The following is a 26,955-nucleotide window of genomic DNA, read 5'->3' on the forward strand; positions in this document are numbered from 1 at the left end:
ACAGTTTCTAGTGGCTATTTTGTCTGATTTCGAAAATGAGATAGTTTTAGAATTAAACAAAGATCTTAGAAATGAGCATTAAATTAAACAAATTTGAAACCTTGGAAACTTTTAAAACCGCATATAAAAAATTAATCTTCTGCAGCAGAGGATGGGGAGGAACGCTTTTAATACCAGGTGCCACTGATAGAGAGGCAATTCTGTCAAAACATGTGTCCAAAAAACAAAGAGGAGGAGAGGGAAGGTCAGACAGAAATTAAGGAACAAATGTATGGGGCTACAAACACAACGACGACAACAGGGAGGACTGGTCAAAACGCCTGAGATGGTAAAGACAATCTCTAAAAAAAAATCTACTTAATAGAGGCCTCTCTGTTTCCTAAGATATGGTGAGTCGACGGAATTAATTACTAGTGTGACAATCACTCCTGGCCAGCAGGAATAGGTAAAGAGCACCACAGAAAAGCTGCTATATGTCACTTCCCTTACCCATAGTCCCCAGTCATTCTCTTTGCCTGCGGTGCAAGGAGGAGGTGAAGTTTTAGTGTCTGTCCTACAATCAAGATTTTTTTATTTTAAAGCAGAGTAGGTTTGCTCTGATCTTTCTAAAGTGTTAAGCCTAAGCCCATGTCAGTCTCTTCAGTAGGGCAGCGGTGGCTTTTAAGCATTTGGGAACTTGTGGGGTACAATCCTCACTGCGTTTTCCCAAAAACATAATTTATGTAAGAACTTACCTGATAAATTCATTTCTTTCATATTAGCAAGAGTCCATGAGCTAGTGACGTATGGGATATACATTCCTACCAGGAGGGGCAAAGTTTCCCAAACCTCAAAATGCCTATAAATACACCCCTCACCACACCCACAAATCAGTTTAACGTATAGCCAAGAAGTGGGGTGATAAGAAAAAAGTGCGAAAGCATAAAAAATAAGGAATTGGAATAATTGTGCTTTATACAAAAAAATCATAACCACCACAAAAAGGGTGGGCCTCATGGACTCTTGCTAATATGAAAGAAATGAATTTATCAGGTAAGTTCTTACATAAATTATTTTTTCTTTCATGTAATTAGCAAGAGTCCATGAGCTAGTGACGTATGGGATAATGACTACCCAAGATGTAGATCTTTCCACGCAAGAGTCACTAGAGAGGGAGGGATAAAATAAAGACAGCCAATTCCGCTGAAAAATAATCCACACCCAAAATAAAGATTAAATTTTATAATGAAAAAATACTGAAAATATAAGCAGAAGATTCAAACTGAAACAGCTGCCTGAAGTACTTTTCTACCAAAAACAGCTTCAGAAGAAGAAAACACATCAAAATGGTAGAATTTAGTAAAAGTATGCAAAGAAGACCAAGTTGCTGCTTTGCAAATCTGATCAACCGAAGCTTCATTCCTAAACGCCCAGGAAGTAGAAACTGACCTAGTAGAATGAGCTGTAATCCTTTGAGGCGGAGTTTTACCCGACTCGACATAAGCATGATGAATCAAAGACTTTAACCAAGATGCCAAAGAAATGGCAGAGGCCTTCTGACCTTTCCTAGAACCGGAAAAGATAACAAATAGACTAGAAGTCTTTCGGAAAGTCTTAATAGCTTCAACATAATATTTCAAAGCTCTAACTACATCCAAAGAATGCAATGATTTCTCCTTAGAATTCTTAGGATTAGGACATAATGAAGGAACCACAATTTCTCTACTAATGTTGTTGGAATTCACAACCTTAGGTAAAAATTCAAAAGAAGTTCGCAACACCGCCTTATCCTGGTGAAAAATCAGAAAAGGAGACTCACAAGAAAGAGCAGATAATTCAGAAACTCTTCTGGCAGAAGAGATAGCCAGAAGGAACAAAACTTTCCAAGAAAGTAATTTAATGCCCAATGAATGCATAGGTTCAAACGGAGGAGCTTGAAGAGCCCCCAGAACCAAATTCAAACTCCAAGGAGGAGAAATTGACTTAATAACAGGTTTTATACGAACCAAAGCTTGTACAAAACAATGAATATGAGGAAGATTAACAATCTTTCTGTGAAAAAGAACAGAAAGAGCAGAGATTTGTCCTTTCAAGGAACTTGCAGACAAACCTTTATCCAAACCATCCTGAAGAAACTGTAAAATTCTCGGAATTCTAAAAGAATGCCAGGAAAAATGACGAGAAAGACACCAAGAAATATAAGTCTTCCAGACTCTATAATATATCTCCCTAGATACAGATTTACGAACCTGTAACATAGTATTAATCACAGAGTCAGAGAAACCTCTTTGACTAAGAATCAAGCGTTCAATCTCCATACCTTTAAATTTAAGGATTTGAGATCCTGATGGAAAAAAGGACCTTGTGACAGAAGGTCTGGTCTTAACGGTAGAGTCCACGGTTGGCAAGAAGCCATCCGGACAAGATCCGCATACCAAAACCTGTGAGGCCATGCTGGAGCTACCAGCAGAACAAACGAGCATTCCTTCAGAATCTTGGAGATCACTCTTGGAAGAAGAACTAGAGGCGGAAAGATATAGGCAGGATGATACTTCCAAGGAAGTGACAATGCATCCACTGCTTCCGCTTGAGGATCCCTGGATCTGGACAGATACCTGGGAAGTTTCTTGTTTAGATGAGAGGCCATCAGATCTATTTCTGGAAGTCCCCACATTTGAACAATCTGAAGAAATACCTCTGGGTGAAGAGACCATTCGCCCGGATGCAACGTTTGGCGACTGAGCTAATCCACTTCCCAATTGTCTATACCCGGGATATGAACCGCAGAAACTAGACAGGAGCTGGATTCCGCCCAGACCAGAATTTGCGATACTTCTTTCATAGCTAGAGGACTGTGAGTCCCTCCTTGATGATTGATGTATGCCACAGTTGTGACATAGTCTGTCTGAAAACAAATGAACGATTCTCTCTTTAGAAGAGGCCAAGACTGAAGAGCTCTGAAAATTGCATGGAGTTCCAAAATATTGATCGGTAATCTCACCTCCTGAGATTCCCAAACCCCTTGTGCCATCAGAGACCCCCACACAGCTCCCCAACCTGTAAGACTTGCATCTGTTGAAATTACAGTCCAGGTCGGAAGAACAAAAGAAGCCCCCTGAACTAAACGATGGTGATCTGTCCACCACGTCAGAGAGTGTCGTACAATCGGTTTTAAAGATATTAATTGAGATATATTTGTGTAATCCCTGCACCATTGGTTCAGCATACAGAGCTGAAGAGGTCGCATGTGAAAACGAGCAAAGGGGATCGCGTCCGATGCAGCAGTCATAAGACCTAGAATTTCCATGCATAAGGCTACCGAAGGGAATGATTGTGACTGAAGGTTTCGACAAGTTGATATCAATTTTAGACGTCTCTTGTCTGTCAAAGATAGAGTCATGGACACTGAATCTATCTGGAAACCCAAAAAGGTTACCCTTGTCTGAGGAATCAATGAACTTTTTAGTAAATTGATCCTCCAACCATGATCTTGAAGAAACAACACAAGTCGATTCGTATGAGATTCTGCTAAATGTGAAGACTGAGCAAGTACCAAGATATCGTCCAAATAAGGAAATACCACAATACCCTGTTCTCTGATTACAGACAGAAGGGCACCGAGAACCTTTGTAAAAATTCTTGGAGCTGTTGCTAGGCCAAACGGCAGAGCCACAAACTGGTAATGCTTGTCTAGGAAAGAGAATCTCAGAAACTGATAGTGATCTGGATGAATCGGAATATGCAGATATGCATCCTGTAAATCTATTGTAGACATATAATGCCCTTGCTGAACAAAAGGCAGGATAGTCCTTACAGTTAACATTTTGAATGTTGGTATCCTTACATAACGATTCAATATTTTTAGATCCAGAACTGGTCTGAAGGAATTCTCCTTCTTTGGTACAATGAAGAGATTTGAATAAAACCCCAGCCCCTGTTCCAGAATTGGAACTGGCATAATTACTCCAGCTAACTCTAGATCTGAAACACATTTCAGAAATGCTTGAGCCTTCGCTGGATTTACTGGGACACGGGAAAGAAAAAATCTCTTTGCAGGAGGCCTTATCTTGAAACCAATTCTGTACCCTTCTGAAACAATGTTCTGAATCCAAAGATTGTGAACGGAATTGATCCAAATTTCTTTGAAAAAACGTAATCTGCCCCCTACCAGCTGAGCTGGAATGAGGGCCGCACCTTCATGTGGACTTAGGAGCTGGCTTTGATTTTCTAAAAGGCTTGGATTTATTCCAGACTGGAGATGGTTTCCAAACTGATACCGTTCCTGAGGATGAAGGATCAGGCTTTTGTTCCTTGTTGTGACGAAAGGAACGAAAACGATTATTAGACCTGAATTTACCTTTAGATTTTTAATCCTGTGGTAAAAAAGTTCCTTTCCCTCCAGTAACAGTTGAGATAATAGAATCCAACTGAGAACCAAATAATTTATTACCCTGGAAAGAAAGGGAAATCAGAGTAGACTTAGAAGACATATCAGCATTCCAAGTTTTAAGCCATAAAGCTCTTCTAGCTAAAATAGCTAGAGACATATACCTGACATCAACTCTAATGATATCAAAGATGGCATCACAAATAAAATTATTAGCATGTTGAAGAAGAATAATAATGCTATGAGAATTATGATCTGTTACTTGTTGCGCTAAAGCTTCCAACCAAAAAGTTGAAGCTGCAGCAACATCAGCCAACGATATAGCAGGTCTAAGAAGATTACCTGAACACAAATAAGCTTTTCTTAGAAAGGATTCAATTTTCCTATCTAAAGGATCCTTAAAGGAAGTACCATCTGCCGTAGGAATAGTAGTACGCTTAGCAAGAGTAGAGACAGCCCCATCAACCTTAGGGATTTTGTCCCAAAACTCTAATCTGTCAGATGGCACAGGATATAATTGCTTAAAACGTTTAGAAGGAGTAAATGAATTACCCAAATTATTCCATTCCCTAGAAATTACTTCAGAAATAGCACCAGGAACAGGAAAAACTTCTGGAATAACTACAGGAGATTTAAAAACCTTATCTAAACGTTTGGATTTAGTATCAAGAGGACCAGAATCCTCAATTTCTAATGCAATTAGGACTTCTTTAAGTAAAGAACGAATAAATTCCATTTTAAATAAATATGAAGATTTATCAGCATCAACCTCTGAGACAGAATCCTCTGAACCAGAAGAACTATTATCAGAATCAGAATGATGATGTTCATTTAAAAATTCATCTGAACAATGAGAAGTTTTATAAGACTTTTTATGTTTACTAGAAGGAGGAATAACAGACATAGCCTTCTTAATGGATTTAGAAACAAAATCTCTTATGTTATCAGGAACACCCTGAGTATTAGATGTTGACGGAACAGCAACAGGTAATGGAACTTTACTAAAGGAAATATTATCTGCATTAACAAGTTTGTCATGACATTCAATACAAACAACAGCTGGAGGAACAGCTACCAAAAGTTTACAGCAGATACACTTAGCTTTGGTAGCTCCAGCACCAGGCAGCGATTTTCCAGAAGTATCTTCTGACTCAGTTGCAACGTGGGACATCTTGCAATATGTAATAGAAAAAACAACATATAAAGCAAAATTGAACAAATTCCTTAAGACAGTTTCAGGAATGGGAAAAAATGCCAGTGAACAAGCTTCTAGCAACCAGAAGCAATAAAAAATAAGACTTAAATAATGTGGAGACAAAAGTGACGCCCATATTTTTTTAGCGCCAAATAAGACGCCCACATTATTTGGCGCAAAAAATGACGCCACATCCGGAACGCCGACACTTTTGGCGCAAAAGAACGTCAAAAATGACGCAACTTCCGGCGACGCGTATGACGCCGGAAACAGAAAAAAAATTTTGCGCCAAAAAAGTGCACGCCAAGAATGACGCAATAAAATGAAGCATTTTCAGCCCCCGCGAGCCTAACAGCCCACAGGGAAAAAGTCAAATTTTAAAGTAAGAAAAATGATTGATTCAAATGCATTATCCCAAATATGAAACTGACTGTCTGAAATAAGGAATGTTGAACATCCTGAGTCAAGGCAAATAAATGTTTGAATACATATATTTAGAACTTTATAAAAAAGTACCCAACCATAGCTTAGAGTGTCACAGAAAATAAGACTTACTTACCCCAGGACACTCATCTACATGTTTTAGAAAGCCAAACCAGTACTGAAACGAAAATCAGCAGAGGTAATGGTATATATATATATATATATGAGTATATCGTCGATCTGAAAAGGGAGGTAAGAGATGAATCTCTACGACCGATAACAGAGAACCAATGAAATAGACCCCGTAGAAGGAGATCATTGAATTCAAATAGGCAATACTCTCCTCACATCCCTCTGACATTCACTGCACGCTGAGAGGAAAACCGGGCTCCAACCTGCTGCGGAGCGCATATCAACGTAGAATCTAGCACAAACTTACTTCACCACCTCCATAGGAGGCAAAGTTTGTAAAACTGATTTGTGGGTGTGGTGAGGGGTGTATTTATAGGCATTTTGAGGTTTGGGAAACTTTGCCCCTCCTGGTAGGAATGTATATCCCATACGTCACTAGTTCATGTAATTAGCAAGAGTCCATGAGCTAGTGACGTATGAGATATACATTCCTACCAGGAGGGGCAAAGTTTCCCAAACCTCAAAATGCCTATAAATACACCCCTCACCATACCCACAAATCAGTTTTACAAACTTTGCCTCCCATGGAGGTGGTGAAGTAAGTTTGTGCTAGATTCTACGTTGATATGCGCTTCGCAGCAGGTTGGAGCCCGGTTTTCCTCTCAGTGTGCAGTGAATGTTAGAGGGATGTGAAGAGAGTATTGCCTATTTGAATTCAATTATCTCCTTCTACGGGGTCTATTTCATAGGTTCTCTGTTCTCGGTCGTAGAGATTCATCTCTTACCTCCCTTTTCAGATCGACGATATACTCTTATATATACCATTACCTCTACTGATTCTCGTTTCAGTACTGGTTTGACTTTCTACTACATGTAGATGAGTGTCCTGGGGTAAGTAAGTCTTATTTTCTGTGACACTCTAAGCTATGGTTGGGCACTTTTATATAAAGTTCTAAATACAGGGAGTGCAGAATTATTAGGCAAATTAGTATTTTGACCACATCATCATCTTTATGCATGTTGTCTTACTCCAAGCTGTATAGGCTCGAAAGCCTACTACCAATTAAGCATATTAGGTGATGTGCATCTCTGTAATGAGAAGGGGTGTGGTCTAATGACATCAACACCCTATATCAGGTGTGCATAATTATTAGGCAACTTCCTTTCCTTTGGCAAAATGGGTCAAAAGAAGGACTTGACAGTCTCTGAAAAGTCAAAAATAGTGAGATATCTTGCAGAGGGATGCAGCACTCTTAAAATTGCAAAGCTTCTGAAGCGTGATCATCGAACAATCAAGCGTTTCATTCAAAATAGTCAACAGGGTCGCAAGAATCGTGTGGAAAAACCAAGGCGCAAAATAACTGCCCATGAACTGAGAAAAGTCAAGCGTGCAGCTGCCAAGATGCCACTTGCCACCAGTTTGGCCATATTTCAGAGCTGCAACATCACTGGAGTGCCCAAAAGCACAAGGTGTGCAATACTCAGAGACATGGCCAAGGTAAGAAAGGCTGAAAGACGACCACCACTGAACAAGACACACAAGCTGAAACGTCAAGACTGGGCCAAGAAATATCTCAAGACTGATTTTTCTAAGGTTTTATGGACTGATGAAATGAGAGTGAGTCTTGATGGGCCAGATGGATGGGCCCGTTGCTGGATTGGTAAAGGGCAGAGAGCTCCAGTCCGACTCAGACGCCAGCAAGGTGGAGGTGGAGTACTGGTTTGGGCTGGTATCATCAAAGATGAGCTTGTGGGGCCTTTTCGGGTTGATGATGGAGTCAAGCTCAACTCGCAGTCCTACTGCCAGTTTCTGGAAGACACCTTCTTCAAGCAGTGGTAAAGGAAGAAGTCTGCATCCTTCAAGAAAAACATGATTTTCATGCAGGACAATGCTCCATCACACGCGTCCAAGTACTCCACAGCGTGGCTGGCAAGAAAGGGTATAAAAGAAGAAAATCTAATGACATGGCCTCCTTGATCACCTGATCTGAACCCCATTGAGAACCTGTGGTCCATCATCAAATGTGAGATTTACAAGGAGGGAAAACAGTACACCTCTCTGAACAGTGTCTGGGAGGCTGTGGTTGCTGCTGCACGCAATGTTGATGGTGAACAGATCAAAACACTGACAGAATCCATGGATGGCAGGCTTTTGAGTGTCCTTTCAAAGAAAGGTGGCTATATTGGTCACTGATTTGTTTTTGTTTTGTTTTTGAATGTCAGAAATGTATATTTGTGAATGTTGAGATGTTATATTGGTTTCACTGGTAAAAATAAATAATTGAAATGGGTATATATTTGTTTTTTGTTAAAGGATTACTTTCTGTTAGAATTTTTAAGCTAAACAACTAACATATAAAAGTTAATAAACATTAATTAAAACCTACTGACCTATATTTTCTCCAAAACGAAGTTTCATAACGTTCTAAAAGTTATATCTTTTATTCGCCGATGATGTCACGTTATCCTGCCCACTATTTTCAGCGCTGTGTGTTCAAAATACTTAAACCAATAACTTTGTGTTTAAAGCGCCATTTTGAAACCTAGGTATTGTAAACGGATTGGTACAGAGCAAAGGATACCCACGGAGTGGGTTTGGAAAACAATTAAATTTGCAGACAAGATTTCTGATATACGGTAGAGATATGTTAATGAAATGCTATTGATAAAAAGAGTATTTGGGGTAGTTAGTTAGTAACAGGCATAGAAAATATTTACTTACAGTGGCCCTTTAAGTTGCCTAATAATTATGCACAGTAATAGTCACCTGCACACACAGATATCCCCCTAAAATAGCTATAACTAAAAACAAACTAAAAACTACTTCCAAAACTATTCAGCTTTAATATTAATTAGTTTTTTGGGTTCATTGAGAACATGGTTGTTGTTCAATAATAAAATTAATCCTCAAAAATACAACTTGCCTAATAATTCTGCACTCCCTGTATATGTGTTTAAACATTTATTTGCCTTGATTCAGGATGTTCAACGTTCCTTATTTCAGACAGTCAGTTTCATATTTGGGATAATGCATATGAATAAATCAATTTTTTCTTACCTTAAAATTTGACTTTTTTCCTGTGGGCTGTTAGGCTCGCGGGTGCTGAAAATGCTTCATTTTATTGCGTCATTCTTGGCGCGGACTTTCTTGGCGCAAAAATTTTCTTGTCATTTCCGGCGTCATACGTGCCGCCGGAAGTTGCGTCATTTTTTTGACGTTTTTGCCCCAAAAAATGTTGGCGTTACCGGATGTGGCGCCATTTTTGGCGCCAAAAGCATTTAGGCGCCAAATAATGTGGGCGGCTTTTTTGGCGCTAAAAAATTCGAGCGTCATTGTTGTCTCCACAATATTTAAGTCTCATTATTTATTGCTTCTGGTTGCTAGAAGCTTGTTCATTGGCATTTTTTTCCCATTCCTGAAACTGTCATTTAAGGAATTTGATCAATTTTGCTTTATATGTTGTTTTTTCTATTACATATTGCAAGATGTCTCAGATCTGACCTGAATCAGAAGCCACTTCTGGAAAAACGCTTAACTGAGTTTCAGTTCTACCAAAGCTAAGTTAATTTATTTTAAATGTTATAAATGTTTATCTTTAGCTATGGTTTGTAATAAGTTATTATGATATACTTTTACATGCAGAATCCATTAGTATTTATGCTTTATATATTTCCATTCTTACATCTTATGTACAAGAAATATTTAGAAGATTTAAAAGAAATATTTTTCTGATTCTATTTTAAAGGCTTTGTCTGACTTTGTGCCTTCTAATAAAATTTTTAGGTCTTTTTCACTTTTTTAATTATTGAAGTTTCAAATGACCAACAACATACTGATTTATCCTTCTCTGATGATGTTTTTTCTCTTTCAGAAATTTTCTTCATCAGATATTGACACTAACAAATCTACTTTTCTTCTGTTATGTGTGATCAGTCCACGGGTCATCATTACTTCTGGGATATAACTCCTCCCCAACAGGAAATGCAAGAGGATTCACCCAGCAGAGCTGCATATAGCTCCTCCCCTCCACGTCAGTCCCAGTCATTCTCTTGCACCCAACGACTAGATAGGATGTGTGAGAGGACTATGGTGATTATACTTAGTTTTTATGACTTCAATCAAAAGTTTGTTATTTTAAAATAGCACCGGAGCGTGTTATTACTTCTCTGGCAGAGTTTGAGGAAGAATCTGTCAGAGTTTTTTACTATGATTTTAACCGGAGTAGTTAAGATCATATTGCTGTTCTCGGCCATCTGAGGGAGGTAAAGGCTTCAGATCAGGGGACAGCGGGCAGATGAATCTGCATTGAGGTATGTAGCAGTTTTTATTTTCTGAATGGAATTGATGAGAAAATCCTGCCATACCGTTAAAATGACATGTATGTATACACTTCAGTATTCTGGGGATGGTATTTCACCGGAACTACTCTGTTAAAGGTCACTAATCCTTTTTAATAACTATTTATCATGTTAAACGTTTTTGCTGGAATGTAGAATCGTTTACATTGCTGAGGTACTGTGTGAATAAATATTTGGGCATTATTTTCCACTTGGCAGTTTTTTTGCTTTAATTGTGACAGTTTCGTTTCTCTTCACTGCTGTGTGGGAGAGGGAGGGGCCGTTTTTGGCGCTCTTTGCTACGCATCAAAAAATACCAGTCAGTTACTTTTATATTTCCTGCATGATCCGGTTCATCTCTGATAGATCTCAGGGGTCTTCAAACTTCTTTGAAGGGAGGTAAATTCTCTCAGCAGAGCTGTGAGAATTCTTATAGTGACTGTGAATAAAAACGTTGCTTTGTATTTTTTATGTCAAATTTAATTATTGTTATTTTACTAATGGGAACAAACCTTTGCTAAAAGTTTTGTTGTTTTAAAGTTTGATGCTATAACTGTTTTTCAGTTCATTATTTCAACTGTCATTTAATCGTTAGTACCTCTTTGAGGCACAGTACGTTTTTTGCTAAAAAAGATTATAACCAAGTTGTAAGTTTTTTGCTAGTGTGTTAAACATGTCTGACTCAGAGGAAGATATCTGTGTCATTTGTTCCAATGCCAAGGTGGAGCCCAATAGAAATTTATGTACTAACTGTATTGATGCTACTTTAAATAAAAGTCAATCTGTACAATGTGAACAAATTTCACCAAACAGCGAGGGGAGAGTTATGCCGACTAACTCGCCTCACGCGGCAGTACCTGCATCTCCCGCCCGGGAGGTGCGTGATATTTTGGCGCCTAGTACATCTGGGCGGCCATTACAGATAACATTACAAGATATGGCTACTGTTATGACTGAAGTTTTGTCTAAATTACCAGAACTAAGAGGCAAGCGTGATCACTCTGGGGTGAGAACAGAGTGCGCTGACAATGCTAGGGCCATGTCTGATACTGCGTCACAGCTCGCAGAGCATGAGGACGGAGAGCTTCATTCTGTGGGTGACGGTTCTGATCCAAACAGATTGGACTCAGATATTTCAAATTTTAAATTTAAATTGGAGAACCTCCGTGTATTACTAGGGGAGGTCTTAGCAGCTCTCAACGATTGTAACACCGTTGCAATACCAGAGAAACTGTGTAGGTTGGATAAATACTTTGCGGTACCCCGGCGAGTACTGACGTTTTTCCTATACCTAAGAGACTAACTGAAATTGTTACTAAGGAGTGGGATAGACCCGGTGTGCCGTTCTCACCCCCTCCAATATTTAGAAAGATGTTTCCAATAGACGCCACCACTCGGGACTTATGGCAAACGGTCCCCAAGGTGGAGGGAGCAGTTTCTACTTTAGCTAAGCGTACCACTATCCCGGTGGAGGATAGCTGTGCTTTCTCAGATCCAATGGATAAAAAATTAGAGGGTTACCTTAAGAAAATGTTTGTTCAACAAGGTTTTATATTACAACCCCTTGCATGTATCGCGCCGATTACGGCTGCGGCAGCATTTTGGATTGAGTCGCTTGAAGAGAACCTTAGTTCATCTACGCTAGACGACATTACGGACAGGCTTAGAGTCCTTAAACTAGCTAATTCCTTCATTTCGGAGGCCGTAGTACATTTAACCAAACTTACGGCTAAGAACTCAGGATTCGCCATACAGGCACGTAGGGCGCTGTGGCTAAAATCCTGGTCAGCTGATGTTACTTCTAAGTCCAAATTACTTAATATACCTTTCAAGGGGCAGTCTTTATTTGGGCCCGGTTTGAAAGAGATTATCGCTGACATTACAGGAGGTAAGGGCCACGCCCTACCTCAAGACAAAGCCAAAGCTAAGGCTAGACAGTCTAATTTTCGTCCCTTTCGGAACTTCAAAACAGGAGCAGCATCAACCTCCACTGCACCAAAACAGGAAGGAGCTGTTGCTCGTTACAGGCAAGGCTGGAAGCCTAACCAGTCCTGGAACAAGAGCAAGCAGGCCAGGAAACCTGCTGCTGCCCCAAAGACAGCATGAACCGAGAGCCCCCGATCCGGGACCGGATCTAGTGGGGGGGCAGACTCTCTCTCTTCGCCCAGGCCTGGGCAAGAGATGTTCAGGATCCCTGGGCACTAGAGATCATATCTCAGGGATACCTTCTAGACTTCAAATTATCTCCCCCAAGAGGGAGATTTCATCTGTCAAGGTTGTCAACAAACCAGATAAAGAAAGAAGCGTTTCTACGCTGCGTACAAGATCTGTTAATAATGGGAGTGATCCATCCGGTTCCGCGGTCGGAACAAGGACAAGGGTTCTACTCAAACCTGTTTGTGGTTCCCAAAAAAGAGGGAACTTTCAGGCCAATCTTAGATTTAAAGATTCTAAACAAATTCCTAAGAGTTCCATCGTTCAAAATGGAAACTATTCGGACAATCTTACCCATGATCCAAGAGGGTCAGTACATGACCACAGTGGATTTAAAGGATGCTTACCTTCACATACCGATCCACAAAGATCATCACCGGTATCTAAGGTTTGCCTTCTTAGACAGGCACTACCAGTTTGTAGCTCTTCCATTCGGATTGGCTACGGCTCCAAGAATCTTCACAAAGGTTCTGGGTGCCCTTCTGGCGGTACTAAGACCGCGAGGGATTTCGGTAGCTCCATACCTAGACGACATTCTAATACAAGCTTCAAGCTTTCAAACTGCCAACTCTCATACAGAGTTAGTTCTGGCATTTCTAAGGTCGCATGGATGGAAAGTGAACGAAAAGAAGAGTTCTCTTTTTCCTCTCACAAGAGTTCCATTCTTGGGGACTCTTATAGATTCTGTAGAAATGAAGATTTACCTGACAGAGGACAGGTTAACAAAGCTTCAAAATGCATGCCGTGTCCTTCATTCCATTCAACACCCGTCAGTAGCTCAATGCATGGAGGTGATCGGCTTAATGGTAGCGGCAATGGACATAGTACCTTTTGCACGCCTACACCTCAGACCTCTGCAATTATGCATGCTAAGTCAGTGGAATGGGGATTACTCAGATTTGTCCCCTACTCTGAATCTGAATCAAGAGACCAGAAATTCTCTTCTATGGTGGCTTCATCGGCCACACCTGTCCAGGGGGATGCCATTCAGCAGGCCAGACTGGACAATTGTAACAACAGACGCCAGCCTACTAGGTTGGGGCGCTGTCTGGAATTCTCTGAAGGCTCAGGGACTATGGAATCAGGAGGAGAGTCTCCTTCCAATAAACATTCTGGAATTGAGAGCAGTTCTCAATGCCCTTCTAGCTTGGCCCCAATTAACAACTCGGGGGTTCATCAGGTTTCAGTCGGACAACATCACGACTGTAGCTTACATCAACCATCAGGGAGGGACAAGAAGCTCCCTAGCAATGGTGGAAGTATCAAAGATAATTCGCTGGGCAGAGTCTCACTCTTGCCACCTGTCAGCAATCCACATCCCGGGAGTGGAGAACTGGGAGGCGGATTTCTTGAGTCGCCAGACTTTTCATCCGGGGGAGTGGGAACTTCATCCGGAGGTCTTTGCCCAAATACTTCGACGTTGGGGCAAACCAGAGATAGATCTCATGGCGTCTCGCCAGAACGCCAAACTTCCTCGCTACGGGTCCAGATCCAGGGATCCGGGAGCGGTTCTGATAGATGCTTTGACAGCACCTTGGAACTTCGGGATGGCTTATGTGTTTCCACCCTTTCCGCTGCTTCCTCGATTGATTGCCAAAATCAAACAGGAGAGAGCATCAGTGATTCTAATAGCGCCTGCATGGCCACGCAGGACTTGGTATGCAGATCTAGTGGACATGTCATCCTGTCCGCCTTGGTCTCTACCTCTAAGACAGGACCTTCTGATTCAGGGTCCATTCAAACATCAAAATCTAACTTCTCTGAAGCTGACTGCTTGGAAATTGAACGTTTGATTTTATCAAAACGTGGTTTTTCTGAGTCGGTTATTGATACCCTGATACAGGCTAGGAAGCCTGTTACCAGAAAGATTTACCATAAAATATGGCGTAAATACCTATACTGGTGCGAATCCAAACATTACTCCTGGAGTAAGGTTAGGATCTCTAGGATATTGTCTTTTCTACAAGAAGGGTTAGAAAAGGGTTTATCAGCTAGTTCATTAAAGGGACAGATTTCAGCTCTGTCCATCTTGTTACACAGACGTCTGTCAGAAAATCCAGACGTCCAGGCTTTTTGTCAGGCTTTAGCTAGGATCAAGCCTGTGTTTAAAGCTGTTGCTCCGCCATGGAGTTTAAACTTAGTTCTTAACGTTTTACAGGGTGTTCCATTTGAACCCCTTCATTCCATTGATTTAAAATTGTTATCTTGGAAAGTTCTGTTTTTAATGGCTATTTCCTCGGCTCGAAGAGTCTCTGAGTTATCAGCCTTACATTGTGATTCTCCTTATCTGATTTTTCACTCAGACAAGGTAGTTCTGCGTACTAAACCTGGGTTCTTACCTAAGGTGGTCACTAACAGGAATATCAATCAAGAGATTGTTGTTCCATCCTTGTGTCCAAATCCTTCTTCAAAGAAGGAACGTCTTCTACACAATCTGGATGTAGTTCGTGCCCTCAAGTTCTACTTGCAGGCAACTAAAGATTTTCGCCAAACTTCTTCCCTGTTTGTCGTTTATTCTGGACAGAGGAGAGGTCAAAAAGCTTCTGCTACCTCTCTCTCTTTTTGGCTTCGTAGCATAATACGTTTAGCCTATGAGACTGCTGGTCAGCAGCCTCCTGAAAGAATTACAGCTCACTCCACTAGAGCTGTGGCTTCCACTTGGGCCTTTAAGAATGAGGCCTCTGTTGAACAGATTTGCAAGGCTGCAACTTGGTCTTCGCTTCATACTTTTTCCAAATTTTACAAATTTGACACTTTTGCTTCTTCGGAGGCTATTTTTGGGAGAAAGGTTCTTCAGGCAGTGGTTCCTTCTATATAATGAGCCTGCCTATCCCTCCCGTCATCCGTGTACTTTTGCTTTGGTATTGGTATCCCAGAAGTAATGATGACCCGTGGACTGATCACACATAACAGAAGAAAACATAATTTATGCTTACCTGATAAATTCCTTTCTTCTGTTGTGTGATCAGTCCACGGCCCGCCCTGTTTTAAGGCAGGCAAATATCTTTTAAATTATACTCCAGTCACCACTTCACCCTTGGTTACTCCTTTCTCGTTGATTCTTGGTCGAATGACTGGGACTGACGTGGAGGGGAGGAGCTATATGCAGCTCTGCTGGGTGAATCCTCTTGCATTTCCTGTTGGGGAGGAGTTATATCCCAGAAGTAATGATGACCCGTGGACTGATCACACAACAGAAGAAAGGAATTTATCAGGTAAGCATAAATTATGTTTTTTATTATTTTTCTATTATTAAAGTACATTTGTTCTTTGTTGAAAAGGTGTTGATTATTTTGGATATTAAGGTAACTAGTTATTTAAGACTAGCTGACACTATATCTGTCTATTTTATTCTTCTGTGTTTTCAGAGGTTTTCTTTCCAATTCCCCATACTAGGGAATGGAATAGGCTGAGAATTTTCTTTTATTCCTTCTTCAAAGGTTTTAAACTATATTCTTTGCCAGCAGTTAAATTCAATTTGGAGGGTTCTCCAATTTATTGAGGCTATCTCTACTAATTATGCTATTGTTTCTATAGCAAAATAGTATTTATTTTCCTTTAGATAGTTGTATCTTACTTATGGAAAATTATTTAGTTTCAGGTACTTTTCTTAGTCCTGTGATTTATTTGGATATTGCAATTGCTTCATTTTTTCTGTTTACTTTAAGATCAAGTATCAGATTATGATTTATTTTAGCATTGTTAAAGGGACAACTTTTACTAGACTAGGTGCTGTTGCATTTGTCTTGTTGTTTTGCATTTATTGATTATGCAAGTCCACTGTTTTGACTGGTCCTTTTAACTGGACTATCATGCTAATAATTTCATTTGTGTCTTCATTTTATTGAATATTTTCGCAAATGAGGGTTAATCTATGTCTTTAGCTATTTTAGCTAGAAGAATTTTGTGATTTTTAAAAAAAAAAAATAAAAAAAAAAATCCATATTTCTTTTGTTCTAAGATAATCAATTATTTGTTTTATAATTGGATTCAATTCTTATCTGTTACTCTGGGCTTCAAGATTGAGTTCTAAGACTAAAACTTTAAGCTTATACTAGTTTGGTTGTTCTTATTAAGGAACAAATTCCTGAGTTCTTTCCCAAGTAACATGTTTATAATTGGAGTTCGAAATCAGCTCCCTAATATTGCGATGTACGTGCCGTATTCCAGCTTGGCTGGTAAGGGGCAGGTTAAGACTTCTTTGAAATTTATTTGGTTCTATTTTGTCCAAATTTCTTTGATTTTATTCCAGTAAGGCTAAACACTTTCTTTAAGTGTGTTTCTGTCCTATATATTTTGGGTACTGTTGAAGCATGGCTAGGCACCCATGGGGTTAAAGCGCTGCTCAGACCTGGAATCTTCTGGGGTATTTCTTCCAGTTCCTTTTTTAGGAACCGGGTTTTAGAGTTTTATTCAAACTATTTTGCCTTTTTATGGTCATTGATAGCATTATTTGTTTTCATTAGATACAATAAATGCATATTTTCCTTTTTCTGTTTTCATTCAGATTATTTTCTGAGGATGCGGAATCTCATATGATTCACTTGCTCTTCAGGACATAGTTAGAGGATCTTTTTTTCAAAAGCTCTTGATTCCTCACACAAGGGTCACCTTTTTTAGGTTTCCAGATAGTTTGTGTCACTGTCTTTGTCTCTATCAGACAAGGGATAATTTTATTCGGTTACGTCTTTCGGTACTTTTAGTCTCCTGCAGTTGCTATATATGCATAGAAGTTTTAGGTCTTATGGCCACAGCATTGGATTCAATTCCCTTTGCTCATTTTCAATAGAAAGAACCTTTCCAGTCTATTATGAGTGTTGTTTCTTCAAGAACATGGTTGGAGGATCAATTTACCAAAAAGTTTGTTGATTCCTCAGACAAGGGTAACCTTTTTAGGTTTCCAGATAGATTCAGTGTCCATGACTCTGTCTCTGACAGACAAGAGACGTCTAAAATTGGTTTCAGCTTGTCGAAACCTTCAGTCTCAATCATTCCCTTCGGTAGCCTTATGCATGGAAATTCTAGGTCTTATGACTGCTGCATCGGACGCGATCCCCTTTGCTCGTTTTCACATGCGACCTCTTCAGCTTTGTATGCTGAACCAGTGGTGCAGGGATTATACTAAGATATCTCAATTAATATCTTTAAAACCGATCGTACAACACTCTCTAACGGGGTGGACAGATAACCATCGTTTAGTTCAGGGGGCTTCTTTTGTTCTTCCAACCTGGACTGTGATTTCAACAGATGCAAGTCTGACAGGTTGGGGAGCTGTTTGGGGGTCTCTGACGGCACAAGGGGTTTGGGAATCTCAGGAGGTGAGATTACCAATCAATATTTTGGAACTCCGTGCAATTTTCAGAGCTCTTCAGTCATGGCCTCTTCTAAAGAGAGAGTCGTTCATTTGGTTTCAGACGGACAATGTCACAACTGTGGCATATGTCAATCATACTGGTATGGGCGGAATCCAGCTCCTGTCTAATTTCTGCGGTTCATATCCCAGGTATAGGCAATTGGGAAGCGGATTATCTCAGTCGCCAAACGTTACATCCGGGCAAATGGTCTCTTCACCCAGAGGTATTTCTTCAGATTGTTCAAATGTGGGGACTTCCAGAAATAGATCTGATGGCTTCTCATCTAAACAAGAAGCTTCCCAGGTATCTGTCCAGATTCAGGGATCCTCAGGCGGTGGCAGTGGATGCATTGTCACTTCCTTGGAAGTATCATCCTGCCTATATCTTTCCGCCTCTAGTTCTTCTTCCAAGAGTAATTTCCAAGATTCTGAAGGAGTGCTCGTTTGTTCTGCTGGTGGCTCCAGCATGGCCTCACAGGTTTTGGTATGCGGATCTTGTCCGGATGGCCACTTGCCAACCGTGGGCTCTTCCGTTAAGACTAGACCTTCTATAGCAAGGTCCTTTTTTCCATCAGGATCTCAAATCCTTAATTTTGAAGATATGGAGATTGAACGCTTGATTCTCAGTCAAAGAGGTTTCTCTGACTCTGTGATTAATACTATGTTACAGGCTCGTAAATCTGTATCTAGGAAGAGATATTATCAAGTCTGGAAGATTTACATTTCTTGGTGTCTTTCTCATAATTTTTCTTGGCATTCTTTTAGAATTCCTAGAATTTTACAGTTTCTTCAGGATGGTTTGGATAAAGGTTTGTCTGCAAGTTCCTTGAAAGGACAAATCTCTGCTCTTTCTGTTCTTTTTCACAGAAAGATTGCTAGTCTTCCTGATATTCATTGTTTTGTACAAGCTTTGGTTCGTATAAAACCTGTTAAGTCAATTTCTCCTCCTTGGAGTTTGAATTTGGTTCTGGGGGCTCTTCAAGCTCCTCCGTTTGAACCTATGCATTCGCTGGACATTAAATTACTTTCTTGGAAAGTTTTGTTTCTTTTGGCCATCTCTTCTGCTAGAAGAGTTTCTGAATCATCTGCTCTTTCTTGTGAGTCTTCTTTTCTGATTTTTTTATCAGGATAAGGCGGTGTTGCAAACTTCTTTTAAATCTTTACCTAAGGTTGTGAATTCTACCAACATTAGTAGAGAAATTGTGGTTCCTTCATTGTGTCCTAATCCTAAGAATTCTAAGGAAAGATTGTTGCATTATTTGGATGTAGTTAGAGCTTTGAAATATTATGTTGAAGCTACTAAAAATTTCCGAAAGACTTCTAGTCTATTTGTTATCTTTTCCGGTTCTAGGAAAGGTCAGAAGGCCTCTGCCATTTTTTTGGCGTCTTGGTTAAGTCTTTGATTCATCATGCTTATGTTGAGTCGGGTAAAGCTCCGCCTCAAAGGATTACAGCTCATTCTACTAGGTCAGTTTCTACTTCCTGGGCGTTTAGGAATGAAGCTTTGGTTGATCAGATTTGCAAAGCAGCAACTTGGTCTTCTTTGCATACTTTGACTAAATTCTACCATTTTGATGTGTTTTCTTCTTCTGAAGCAGTTTTTGGTAGAAAAGTACTTCAGGCAGCTGTTTCAGTTTGATTCTTCTGCTTATAATTTCAGTTTTTTTTCATTATAAGATTTAAACTTTGTTTTGGGTGTGGATTATTTTTCAGCGGAATTGGCTGTCTTTATTTTATCCCTCCCTCTCTAGTGACTCTTGCGTGGAAGATCCACATCTTGGGTATTCATTATCCCATACGTCACTAGCTCATGGACTCTTGCTAATTACATGAAAGAAAACATAATTTATGTAAGAACTTACCTGATAAATTCATTTCTTTCATATTAGCAAGAGTCCATGAGGCCCACCCTTTTTTTGTGGTTATGATTTTTTTGTATAAAGCACAGTTATTCCAATTCCTTATTTTTTATGCTTTCGCACTTTTTTCTTATCACCCCACTTCTTGGCTATTCGTTAAACTGATTTGTGAGTGTGGTGAGGGGTGTATTTATAGGCATTTTGAGGTTTGGGAAACTTTGCCCCTCCTGGTAGGAATGTATATCCCATACGTCACTAGCTCATGGACTCTTGCTAATATGAAAGAAATGAATTTATCAGGTAAGTTCTTAAATTATGTTGTGTTTTTTTTTTTTAAAGAGTTTTTATTTATAATATTGAAAACTTACAACATAATGAGGTAACATTGGTTAACAATCAATAGTAATACAGTGTGATAATATCATTTTCATAAATACAATTACATGTATGATCAGCATTTATAGGTCAATCTAACTTCTTCTCATACCAGACTCCTATCAGTTATTTTGTTACATATATGTATTCTTCCCAAATAAATTTAATAGCATAATAGTCTTCTAGCCTATGAAGCTTGTAGTAATGGTACTTTTCAAGAGATATTACCAAACTAACACATTCCTTCCATTCTCTTATTAAGGGGATGGAGTCTTTTGTTCCATAGCCGGGGAATCAGCCGTTTTGCGCAGTTTAACATAAGGCATAGTAGTGTAGACCTCAGTTTACAATTCAGTTTAACTGGCTTCTGAAATAGGCATATCAAGGGATCTAAAGGAAGAGTGATATGAATTACTTTACTTATTTCTCTAATTATATCCTGCCAATATTCGCCTATCTTGGGGCAGCTCCACCATATGTGTGTGAGTGAGCCTTCCTGACCGCAGCCTCTCCAACAATTGGCATTTGTCGTTGGATAAATTTGTGCTAGTCTTTGGGGCGTGTAATACCATCTACTAAGTAATTTCATATTTGTCTCACGGAATCTCATTGAGGATGTCAAGGAATTCATCTTAGAAATGATAGCTATCCATTCCTTTTCAGAAAGTTTAGAGTTTAGTTCTTCCTCCCATTTTTGTGTGTATGTGGGGAGCGTGCGTGAGGTTCCCTGCGTTAATGTTTTTTTTTTTTTTTTTTTTATTGAGGGTAATAAAATATACAACATACAGGTTACTCAATGAAACATATAATGACTAACATGAATATCTCACAGTATAGTAAGCAAACTGGGGAGCAACCTCTCCGCCTCCCTCTATTTTTGTCCCTCCATAATTGCTCAGGCCACTTTTGGACCCTCGAATACACATCACACTAATTGAGGGGTTTAGCAGGATATAGACCACTTTTGGGCCTATAGATATCTAACACATAGAATACACAGAAGCAATTATACAAGTCGGGCATAACTGGTAATTAGGTAACATTAGGTAGGTATCAAAGGTCACTACACAGAATCATATTAAGCCCTTATAGATATTCAGTTTATGGGGGGACTTAGTTATACAGATCATATAATAACAAAAAATTAAATGACCCCACAGAAGATTTGCTAAGGATCAGCTGTAATATGTCTAATAAGAACTCACACATGCTTTAGTTCAAATACACTTTGACAGGGAGTTATATACAAAAGACCAGGACCTCCCCCACCGCTAAAGTGGGATTTAGACAATGCTATCCAGAGGCAAAGCCATAGTTAGGTCTATCATTAAATGCTGCGATTCCCCACACAGAGACAATTCTAGGGCTAAATATTATGCTCATGTAGGTTATCCAGAACTATCTAGTAATTATTACACATAATTGTGGTGCATTAAGCATTGCACAATTACCTATTTAAGACAACAAAAATGATTATAATACTATCATGTGAAAAACATTATACATTCACAAAGTACAGTAGCTAATTTGTTATGATCTGAAAATAATCACAGGAAGGTCATCCAGGACTGTCTAGTGATCATTACACACAGCCGTGGTGCACTAAACACTACACATTTAGATATTTGAGGTAATATAAACGAATGTATTACTATCATGTGATAAACATCATACATTCACAAAGTACAGTAACTGATTTGATATGCTCTCAGGAAACCATTTGAGTGTCCCATAAGTCCAATGTCCTTAAAATCTTTGCTAGGTGGATATTCAGGCCTAAAGGCCGTCGTTTAGACGTATCTTTAACCATTTTAGGGCAGGTGCAAAGTCTTTACACAGGTTCTAATTTAGGGCATATGTTTCAACAAAGAAAGGGGGGGGGATGGGGGAACGGAGCGAGAAGTCAGAAGTTCCTAGAAGTAACACATTAGAGACTCCAAGGGTGCTGGGTTTGTTATTTATCTATTGACACTATATCATTGATTAGATTAACTTACGAACAGTGTATAAATGGATCATCATACAGTTATAAGTTGCCAAATCCAAGCATGGAAAAGCTCTAACACTCAAAATGATACTACTCAGCACTAATCCACACCTTAGTCAGTAAAAAATGCATTAATACTTCACCACACAAGCGGATGAGACAGACCATACATGCAAACCCACATATTTCTCTATAAAGAATTTGTTATAAATGCAGTATATTACAGCAAACAGCTATAGGCTTATCATGCGTCTCCAGATAAAACAGAACACAGGGTAAGGAAATAAAGAAAAACAAATACTGTTGCATCACAAACATTTACATTTGTGTAGATACACACAGGAGCCAGAAAAAGGTAAAACATTAGATTTGTGTGCTGTGCGGAGTGTAGCAGTGGGAGTTCCCAAGACGTTTGGCAGTCTTGATGGGTGTAGTACACCCAAAATCGCCTCTCCCCAAGCGCTCCCCCTAACCAATACCTGCTTTGATTGACTGAATCAGACGAAACATGGCTCGTAAATTGGAACAGAGATCCAAAGGGGAGTAATGACACATAGCCTGATACTGCCATAGTGACTGGCGGTGTTCCCAGCAAGGAGGCTGTGGTAAGCCTGTAAAGCTGTTGACAATGAAGAGCGTGTTGGGGATGACATGAACACTGCTGCGCCCTGATGTGCCGGGCTCTATGCGTGGGTGGTCAATCTGTATTCTCTTCCATGTAGACAGTCTGCTTGAAGCAGCAGAGGAAAAGTGAGGCTCCATCTCAAGGCTTGCATCTGCTGTTGTCAATGGCGAGGAGCGCGCCTGGAGAGCTGCAGGCACCTTGTTGCTTTGCGGCTCCCGTATTGCTATGCGCTTCTCTGCAGCATTGTCGCCACGTGTACGAGCCGCTTGTATTGTGCCTATAAGGGCATCAAGCCTCTCGCACATCTTCTTCCCATATTCCTCCAGTAAATCCTTGAGATCCATATAAAGCACTTGGCTCCTCATGTTGGGCAGCAGTGCATCCCGACATCCAGTAGACATTATAATACGGCCTGGAAGAATATTAGGTGCTGCTAACTGTTGCCGTGCTTTTCCCCGCTAAGTGTCTGCTGTGCTGTTCTTGTAAGCTTGTGTGTTAGCCTTGTGCAATTTACAGCTTGATTGCTATTACTGTCCTAGAGAGACAGATATCACAAATATAAAAATTGCTGGGTCTCTGCAGGAGTATAATAGTCTTTTCTCCAACATAGGTGTGTCCGGTCCACGGCGTCATCCTTACTTGTGGGATATTCTCTTCCCCAACAGGAAATGGCAAAGAGCCCAGCAAAGCTGGTCACATGATCCCTCCTAGGCTCCGCCTACCCCAGTCATTCTCTTTGCCGTTGTACAGGCAACATCTCCACGGAGATGGCTTAGAGTTTTTTAGTGTTTAACTGTAGTTTTTATTATTCAATCAAGAGTTTGTTATTTTAAAATAGTGCTGGTATGTACTATTTACTCAGAAACAGAAATAAGAGATGAAGATTTCTGTTTGTATGAGGAAAATGATTTTAGCAACCGTTACTAAAATCCATGGCTGTTCCACACAGGACTGTTGAGAGGAATTAACTTCAGTTGGGGGAACAGTGAGCAGTCTCTTGCTGCTTGAGGTATGACACATTCTAACAAGACGATGTAATGCTGGAAGCTGTCATTTTCCCTATGGGATCCGGTAAGCCATGTTTATTAAGATAGTAAATAAGGGCTTCACAAGGGCTTATTAAGACTGTAGACTTTTTCTGGGCTAAATCGATTCATTATTAACACATATTTAGCCTTGAGGAATCATTTAATCTGGGTATTTTGATATGATTATATCGGCAGGCACTATTTTAGACACCTTATTCTTTAGGGGCTTTCCCAAATCATAGACAGAGCCTCATTTTCGCGCCGGTGTTGCGCACTTGTTTTTGAGAGGCATGACATGCAGTCGCATGTGTGAGGAGCTCTGATACATAAAAAAGACTTTCTGAAGGCGTCATTTGGTATCGTATTCCCCTTTGGGCTTGGTTGGGTCTCAGCAAAGCAGATACCAGGGACTGTAAAGGGGTTAAAGTTAAAAACGGCTCCGGTTCCGTTATTTTAAGGGTTAAAGCTTCCAAATTTGGTGTGCAATACTTTTAAGGCTTTAAGACACTGTGGTGAAATTTTGGTGAATTTTGAACAATTCCTTCATATTTTTTCGCAATTGCAGTAATAAAGTGTGTTCAGTTTAAAATTTAAAGTGACAGTAACGGTTTTATTTTAAAACGTTTTTTGTACTTTGTTATCAAGTTTATGCCTGTTTAACATGTCTGAACTACTAGATAGACTGTGTTCTGAATGTGGGGAAGCCAGAGTTCCTTCTCATTTAAATAAATGTGATTTATGTGACTATGACAATGATGCCCAAGATGATTCCTCAAGTGAGGGGAGTAAGCATGGTACTGCATCATTCCCTCCTTCGTCTACACGAGTCTTGCCCACTCAGGAGGCCCCTAGTACATCTAGCGCGCCAATACTCCTTACTATGCAACAATTAACGGCTGTAATGGATAATTCTGTCAAAAACATTTTAGCCAAAATGCACACTTATCAGCGTAAGCGCGACTGCTCTGTTTTAGATACTGAAGAGCATGACGACGCTGATAATAATGGTTCTGAAGGGCCCCTAAACCAGTCTGATGGGGCCAGGGAGGTTTTGTCTGAGGGAGAAATTACAGATTCAGGGAACATTTCTCAACAAGCTGAACCTGATGTGATTACGTTTAAATTTAAGTTGGAACATCTCCGCGCTCTGCTTAAGGAGGTATTATCCACTCTGGATGATTGTGACAATTTGGTCATCCCAGAGAAGCTATGTAAAATGGACAAGTTCCTAGAGGTCCCGGGGCTCCCAGAAGCTTTTCCTATACCCAAGCGGGTGGCGGACATTGTAAATAAAGAATGGGAAAGGCCCGGTATTCCTTTCGTCCCTCCCCCCATATTTAAAAAATTGTTTCCTATGGTCGACCCCAGAAAGGACTTATGGCAGACAGTCCCCAAGGTCGAGGGAGCGGTTTCCACTTTAAACAAACGCACCACTATACCCATAGAAGATAGTTGTGCTTTCAAAGATCCTATGGATAAAAAATTAGAAGGTTTACTTAAAAAGATGTTTGTTCAGCAGGGTTACCTTCTACAACCAATTTCATGCATTGTCCCTGTCGCTACAGCCGCATGTTTCTGGTTCGATGAGCTGGTAAAGGCGGTCGATAGTGATTCTCCTCCTTATGAGGAGATTATGGACAGAATCAATGCTCTCAAATTGGCTAATTCTTTCACCCTAGACGCCACTTTGCAATTGGCTAGGTTAGCGGCTAAGAATTCTGGGTTTGCTATTGTGGCGCGCAGAGCGCTTTGGTTGAAATCTTGGTCAGCTGATGCGTCTTCCAAGAACAAGCTACTTAACATTCCTTTCAAGGGGAAAACGCTGTTTGGCCCTGACTTGAAAGAGATTATCTCTGATATCACTGGGGGTAAGGGCCATGCCCTTCCTCAGGATCGGCCTTTCAAGGCCAAAAATAAACCTAATTTTCGTCCTTTTCGTAGAAACGGACCAGCCCAAAGTGCTACGTCCTCTAAGCAAGAGGGTAATACTTCTCAAGCCAAGCAAACTTGGAGACCAATGCAAGGCTGGAACAAGGGAAAGCAGGCCAAGAAACCTGCCACTGCTACCAAGACAGCATGAAATGTTGGCCCCCGATCCGGGACCGGATCTGGTGGGGGGCAGACTCTCTCTCTTCGCTCAGGCTTGGGCAAGAGATGTTCTGGATCCTTGGACACTAGAAATAGTCTCCCAAGGTTATCTTCTGGAATTCAAGGGGCTTCCCCCAAGGGGGAGGTTCCACAGGTCTCAGTTGTCTTCAGACCACATAAAAAGACAGGCATTCTTACATTGTGTAGAAGACCTGTTAACAATGGGAGTGATTCATCCTGTTCCATTAGGAGAACAAGGGATGGGGTTCTACTCCAATCTGTTCATAGTTCCCAAAAAAGAGGGAACGTTCAGACCAATCTTAGATCTCAAGATCTTAAACAAGTTTCTCAAGGTTCCATCGTTCAAGATGGAAACCATTCGAACAATTCTTCCTTCCATCCAGGAAGGTCAATTCATGACCACGTGGATTTAAAGGATGCGTATCTACATATTCCTATCCACAAGGAACATCATCGGTTCCTAAGGTTCGCATTCCTGGACAAGCATTACCAGTTCGTGGCGCTTCCTTTCGGATTAGCCACTGCTCCAAGGATTTTCAAAAAGGTACTAGGGTCCCTTCTAGCTGTGCTAAGACCAAGGGGCATTGCTGTAGTACCTTACTTGGACGACATTCTGATTCAAGCGTCGTCCCTTCCTCAAGCAAAGGCTCACACGGACATCGTCCTGGCCTTTCTCAGATCTCACGGATGGAAAGTGAACGTGGAAAAGAGTTCTCTATCTCCGTCAACAAGGGTTCCCTTCTTGGGAACAATAATAGATTCCTTAGAAATGAGGATTTTTCTGACAGAGGCCAGAAAAACAAAACTTCTAGACTCTTGTCGGATACTTCATTCCGTTCCTCTTCCTTCCATAGCGCAGTGCATGGAAGTGATAGGTTTGATGGTAGCGGCAATGGACATAGTTCCTTTTGCGCGCATTCATCTAAGACCATTACAACTGTGCATGCTCAG

At 40.4% G+C, this 26,955-nt stretch overlaps 1 protein-coding gene across 1 annotated transcript in view; it reads left to right on the top strand.

Annotated features, from left to right (window-relative positions):
- The window catches only part of OBI1 (ORC ubiquitin ligase 1), a 188,669-nt gene that overhangs the window by 95,812 nt on the left and 65,902 nt on the right, over nucleotides 1-26,955 (top strand). The gene's annotated exons all lie outside the window — the stretch shown is intronic.

The sequence above is a fragment of the Bombina bombina genome, chromosome 3, assembly GCF_027579735.1.
Source record: "Bombina bombina isolate aBomBom1 chromosome 3, aBomBom1.pri, whole genome shotgun sequence".
NCBI classification, from domain to species: domain Eukaryota; kingdom Metazoa; phylum Chordata; class Amphibia; order Anura; family Bombinatoridae; genus Bombina; species Bombina bombina.